Source organism: Phasianus colchicus, chromosome 4 (genome assembly GCF_987193195.1).
Source record: "Phasianus colchicus chromosome 4, bPhaCol1.hap1.1, whole genome shotgun sequence".
Classification (NCBI taxonomy): domain Eukaryota; kingdom Metazoa; phylum Chordata; class Aves; order Galliformes; family Phasianidae; genus Phasianus; species Phasianus colchicus.
Genome location: NC_143439.1, coordinates 15,485,066 through 15,491,065, shown reverse-complemented (window position 1 = coordinate 15,491,065; position 6,000 = coordinate 15,485,066). Strand labels below are relative to the sequence as shown.

General features: G+C 66.4%; 1 long non-coding RNA gene across 1 annotated transcript; it reads left to right on the top strand.

Annotated features, from left to right (window-relative positions):
- The first annotated feature begins 606 nt into the window (after positions 1–606).
- Positions 607–2,967, top strand: LOC149918085 (uncharacterized). Its single transcript, XR_016465834.1, has 3 exons — positions 607–671; positions 870–2,306; positions 2,505–2,967. It is a non-coding gene; the product is annotated as an uncharacterized LOC149918085 (long non-coding RNA).
- The last annotated feature ends 3,033 nt before the right edge of the window (positions 2,968–6,000 follow it).

Here is a 6,000-nt window from a genome sequence, read left to right as displayed (position 1 = left end):
GCGTTGGCGGGAGCCTCGTGCTCCGCGGGGCTTCTTGCAGAGGGTGGGATGTGGGGGTACCGTCCTGTAGGCAGGGCTGTGCGTGCCCCCCGTGAGTGCTTGGTGAGCTGCGTTGTGAGGGAGCCCCCGTAGTCGGGCGGGAATGTGGCCCCGGCCTTTCAGAGGCACGGGGCCGCGAGATGTGGGGTTGGGTTTGCGCCCTCCCTGGAATCGCCGGGGCTGGGACCCCGACCGCGGCCTTTGGCCGTGTTGCCCCGCTGCCTGGCTGCTGAGAGTTGTTCCTGTTGCTGGGGGGGAAACCGAGCTCTGTGGCTCCAGGGGTGTCGTCCACCCGCCTGTAATCAGGATCTGGGTGCGCGAGCGCTTTGCTCGGCTGGCAGCCTGTGTTCGGTGACCGCCCCGTTAGCGGGGTGTGGGTCGAGGTGGCCCGGACTGGGAGAGAAGGAGCCTCCCTCGGCCGGTGGGGATGGGGGCTGCCCTGTAAGCCAGGGAGCGAGAGTGCCCCGGAGTCCCAGGCCCTTTGCAGTGGTGGCAGTGGCTGGGGTCCCCCTGTAAGCAGGGCAGCCGACTCTTTGGCCGCTGCTTTTTGTGTGCCCAGCTCCAGTTGCCCAGTCTGCCCGCCTCTGTGATCCCCCGCAGCACCGGCTGGAAGCGCGCCGTGCGCCAGTGAGGTGAGCAAAGCTGCTCAAAGGAGTTTTTGCTGGGGTGGGTGGACTGGGGAGGGGGCATGCAAGGCCTTCGTTGGCTGGGTGGTCGCATGCCGAGTTCCTTTGCGATGTCGGGTTTCCCTTTTTCTTCAGGTGGTGGGGGGCGGGGGCGTGTGGGCTTGCTGCTGGGCAGGTGTAACGGTGTCCCCGCTGACGTTTCAGGAGCTGCTGCAGAAGAAAGAAGAAGGAGCGGCGTGGGGACGACGCGGGAGGCAGGAGCGAGCAAGAAGAGGGCGCAGAAGCGTGCAGATGCGGGGGGGAAGGAGAGAGGCACCCTGGGCAAAGCACCTGTCCCGTTAGCGGGGGCGCAGTCACATTTGAGTTGAGCGTTGCCGGCGCCTTGGTTGACCAGGCCGGCTTTGTGCTGGGCGACCTCCCTGTAAGCAGGGATTGGGTCTTTGCTGTAGTTGGCCTTTTGCCTTGCTGCTCCTTTGGCTGCCTGGGGAGCGTGGCCCCCTGTAACGGAGGGCGAAAGCCACCTCTCCGCACCTGAGTGGGAAATGGAGCTCGCCGGACCCCGAGGCCGCCCTGTAAGCAGGGCAGTGCCGTTCCTCCCCTGCCCCGCTTCCTCCTCCGGCCCCTCGGCATGGTTGCCTGGTGGTGGCCTGTCAATGTGACGGCCCCGTACTCGGGGTGCGCGTCACGGCATTTGGCCTTTGGCTTTATCTGGGAGCCTTCAGTCCCCCGAGCAGCCCGCGCGCCCACCCTGTAACCAGGTGTGGGGAGGCTGCGGCACTGCAGCCGGCTGCTCTAGCCATCCAGCCGATGGGAACGACCCCTCCCTGTCCCGTCAGAGGGCGCAGGTTGAGGTTCTGCTTGCGTGTGCGGTGACCTCCCCGCTGGGTGGGTCGAGGTTGCTCCGCAGGCTCCCAAAGACAGGAGGTTGGTGATGTTCTGCTGCTGCCGGGCAGGCCAGCCTGTAACTCAGGCGTTGGCGGGAGCCTCGTGCTCCGCGGGGCTTCTTGCAGAGGGTGGGATGTGGGGGTACCGTCCTGTAGGCAGGGCTGTGCGTGCCCCCCGTGAGTGCTTGGTGAGCTGCGTTGTGAGGGAGCCCCCGTAGTCGGGCGGGAATGTGGCCCCGGCCTTTCAGAGGCACGGGGCCGCGAGATGTGGGGTTGGGTTTGCGCCCTCCCTGGAATCGCCAGGGCTGGGACCCCGACCGCGGCCTTTGGCCGTGTTGCCCCGCTGCCTGGCTGCTGAGAGTTGTTCCTGTTGCTGGGGGGGAAACCGAGCTCTGTGGCTCCAGGGGTGTCGTCCACCCGCCTGTAATCAGGATCTGGGTGCGCGAGCGCTTTGCTCGGCTGGCAGCCTGTGTTCGGTGACCGCCCCGTTAGCGGGGTGTGGGTCGAGGTGGCCCGGACTGGGAGAGAAGGAGCCTCCCTCGGCCGGTGGGGATGGGGGCTGCCCTGTAAGCCAGGGAGCGAGAGTGCCCCGGAGTCCCAGGCCCTTTGCAGTGGTGGCAGTGGCTGGGGTCCCCCTGTAAGCAGGGCAGCCGACTCTTTGGCCGCTGCTTTTTGTGTGCCCAGCTCCATTTGCCCAGTCTGCCCGCCTCTGTGATCCCCTGCAGCACCGGCTGGAAGCGCGCCGTGCGCCAGTGAGGTGAGCAAAGCTGCTCAAAGGAGTTTTTGCTGGGGTGGGTGGACTGGGGAGGGGGCATGCAAGGCCTTCGTTGGCTGGGTGGTCGCATGCCGAGTTCCTTTGCGATGTCGGGTTTCCCTTTTTCTTCAGGTGGTGGGGGGCGGGGGCGTGTGGGCTTGCTGCTGGGCAGGTGTAACGGTGTCCCCGCTGACGTTTCAGGAGCTGCTGCAGAAGAAAGAAGAAGGAGCGGCGTGGGGACGACGCGGGAGGCAGGAGCGAGCAAGAAGAGGGCGCAGAAGCGTGCAGATGCGGGGGGGAAGGAGAGAGGCACCCTGGGCAAAGCACCTGTCCCGTTAGCGGGGGCGCAGTCACATTTGAGTTGAGCGTTGCCGGCGCCTTGGTTGACCAGGCCGGCTTTGTGCTGGGCGACCTCCCTGTAAGCAGGGATTGGGTCTTTGCTGTAGTTGGCCTTTTGCCTTGCTGCTCCTTTGGCTGCCTGGGGAGCGTGGCCCCCTGTAACGGAGGGCGAAAGCCACCTCTCCGCACCTGAGTGGGAAATGGAGCTCGCCGGACCCCGAGGCCGCCCTGTAAGCAGGGCAGTGCCGTTCCTCCCCTGCCCCGCTTCCTCCTCCGGCCCCTCGGCATGGTTGCCTGGTGGTGGCCTGTCAATGTGACGGCCCCGTACTCGGGGTGCGCGTCACGGCATTTGGCCTTTGGATTTATCTGGGAGCCTTCAGTCCCCCGAGCAGCCCGCGCGCCCACCCTGTAACCAGGTGTGGGGAGGCTGCGGCACTGCAGCCGGCTGCTCTAGCCATCCAGCCGATGGGAACGACCCCTCCCTGTCCCGTCAGAGGGCGCAGGTTGAGGTTCTGCTTGCGTGTGCGGTGACCTCCCCGCTGGGTGGGTCGAGGTTGCTCCGCAGGCTCCCAAAGACAGGAGGTTGGTGATGTTCTGCTGCTGCCGGGCAGGCCAGCCTGTAACTCAGGCGTTGGCGGGAGCCTCGTGCTCCGCGGGGCTTCTTGCAGAGGGTGGGATGTGGGGGTACCGTCCTGTAGGCAGGGCTGTGCGTGCCCCCCGTGAGTGCTTGGTGAGCTGCGTTGTGAGGGAGCCCCCGTAGTCGGGCGGGAATGTGGCCCCGGCCTTTCAGAGGCACGGGGCCGCGAGATGTGGGGTTGGGTTTGCGCCCTCCCTGGAATCGCCGGGGCTGGGACCCCGACCGCGGCCTTTGGCCGTGTTGCCCCGCTGCCTGGCTGCTGAGAGTTGTTCCTGTCGCTGGGGGGGAAACCGAGCTCTGTGGCTCCAGGGGTGTCGTCCACCCGCCTGTAATCAGGATCTGGGTGCGCGAGCGCTTTGCTCGGCTGGCAGCCTGTGTTCGGTGACCGCCCCGTTAGCGGGGTGTGGGTCGAGGTGGCCCGGACTGGGAGAGAAGGAGCCTCCCTCGGCCGGTGGGGATGGGGGCTGCCCTGTAAGCCAGGGAGCGAGAGTGCCCCGGAGTCCCAGGCCCTTTGCAGTGGTGGCAGTGGCTGGGGTCCCCCTGTAAGCAGGGCAGCCGACTCTTTGGCCGCTGCTTTTTGTGTGCCCAGCTCCATTTGCCCAGTCTGCCCGCCTCTGTGATCCCCCGCAGCACCGGCTGGAAGCGCGCCGTGCGCCAGTGAGGTGAGCAAAGCTGCTCAAAGGAGTTTTTGCTGGGGTGGGTGGACTGGGGAGGGGGCATGCAAGGCCTTCGTTGGCTGGGTGGTCGCGTGCCGAGTTCCTTTGCGATGTCGGGTTTCCCTTTTTCTTCAGGTGGTGGGGGGCGGGGGGCGTGTGGGCTTGCTGCTGGGCAGGTGTAACGGTGTCCCCGCTGACGTTTCAGGAGCTGCTGCAGAAGAAAGAAGAAGGAGCGGCGTGGGGACGACGCGGGAGGCAGGAGCGAGCAAGAAGAGGGCGCAGAAGCGTGCAGATGCGGGGGGGAAGGAGAGAGGCACCCTGGGCAAAGCACCTGTCCCGTTAGCGGGGGCGCAGTCACATTTGAGTTGAGCGTTGCCGGCGCCTTGGTTGACCAGGCCGGCTTTGTGCTGGGCGACCTCCCTGTAAGCAGGGATTGGGTCTTTGCTGTAGTTGGCCTTTTGCCTTGCTGCTCCTTTGGCTGCCTGGGGAGCGTGGCCCCCTGTAACGGAGGGCGAAAGCCACCTCTCCGCACCTGAGTGGGAAATGGAGCTCGCCGGACCCCGAGGCCGCCCTGTAAGCAGGGCAGTGCCGTTCCTCCCCTGCCCCGCTTCCTCCTCCGGCCCCTCGGCATGGTTGCCTGGTGGTGGCCTGTCAATGTGACGGCCCCGTACTCGGGGTGCGCGTCACGGCATTTGGCCTTTGGCTTTATCTGGGAGCCTTCAGTCCCCCGAGCAGCCCGCGCGCCCACCCTGTAACCAGGTGTGGGGAGGCTGCGGCACTGCAGCCGGCTGCTCTAGCCATCCAGCCGATGGGAACGACCCCTCCCTGTCCCGTCAGAGGGCGCAGGTTGAGGTTCTGCTTGCGTGTGCGGTGACCTCCCCGCTGGGTGGGTCGAGGTTGCTCCGCAGGCTCCCAAAGACAGGAGGTTGGTGATGTTCTGCTGCTGCCGGGCAGGCCAGCCTGTAACTCAGGCGTTGGCGGGAGCCTCGTGCTCCGCGGGGCTTCTTGCAGAGGGTGGGATGTGGGGGTACCGTCCTGTAGGCAGGGCTGTGCGTGCCCCCCGTGAGTGCTTGGTGAGCTGCGTTGTGAGGGAGCCCCCGTAGTCGGGCGGGAATGTGGCCCCGGCCTTTCAGAGGCACGGGGCCGCGAGATGTGGGGTTGGGTTTGCGCCCTCCCTGGAATCGCCGGGGCTGGGACCCCGACCGCGGCCTTTAGCCGTGTTGCCCCGCTGCCTGGCTGCTGAGAGTTGTTCCTGTTGCTGGAGGGGAAACCGAGCTCTGTGGCTCCAGGGGTGTCGTCCACCCGCCTGTAATCAGGATCTGGGTGCGCGAGCGCTTTGCTCGGCTGGCAGCCTGTGTTCGGTGACCGCCCCGTTAGCGGGGTGTGGGTCGAGGTGGCCCGGACTGGGAGAGAAGGAGCCTCCCTCGGCCGGTGGGGATGGGGGCTGCCCTGTAAGCCAGGGAGCGAGAGTGCCCCGGAGTCCCAGGCCCTTTGCAGTGGTGGCAGTGGCTGGGGTCCCCCTGTAAGCAGGGCAGCCGACTCTTTGGCCGCTGCTTTTTGTGTGCCCAGCTCCAGTTGCCCAGTCTGCCCGCCTCTGTGATCCCCCGCAGCACCGGCTGGAAGCGCGCCGTGCGCCAGTGAGGTGAGCAAAGCTGCTCAAAGGAGTTTTTGCTGGGGTGGGTGGACTGGGGAGGGGGCATGCAAGGCCTTCATTGGCTGGGTGGTCGCGTGCCGAGTTCCTTTGCGATGTCGGGTTTCCCTTTTTCTTCAGGTGGTGGGGGGCGGGGGGCGTGTGGGCTTGCTGCTGGGCAGGTCTAACGGTGTCCCCGCTGACGTTTCAGGAGCTGCTGCAGAAGAAAGAAGAAGGAGCGGCGTGGGGACGACGCGGGAGGCAGGAGCGAGCAAGAAGAGGGCGCAGAAGCGTGCAGATGCGGGGGGGAAGGAGAGAGGCACCCTGGGCAAAGCACCTGTCCCGTTAGCGGGGGCGCAGTCACATTTGAGTTGAGCGTTGCCGGCGCCTTGGTTGACCAGGCCGGCTTTGTGCTGGGCGACCTCCCTGTAAGCA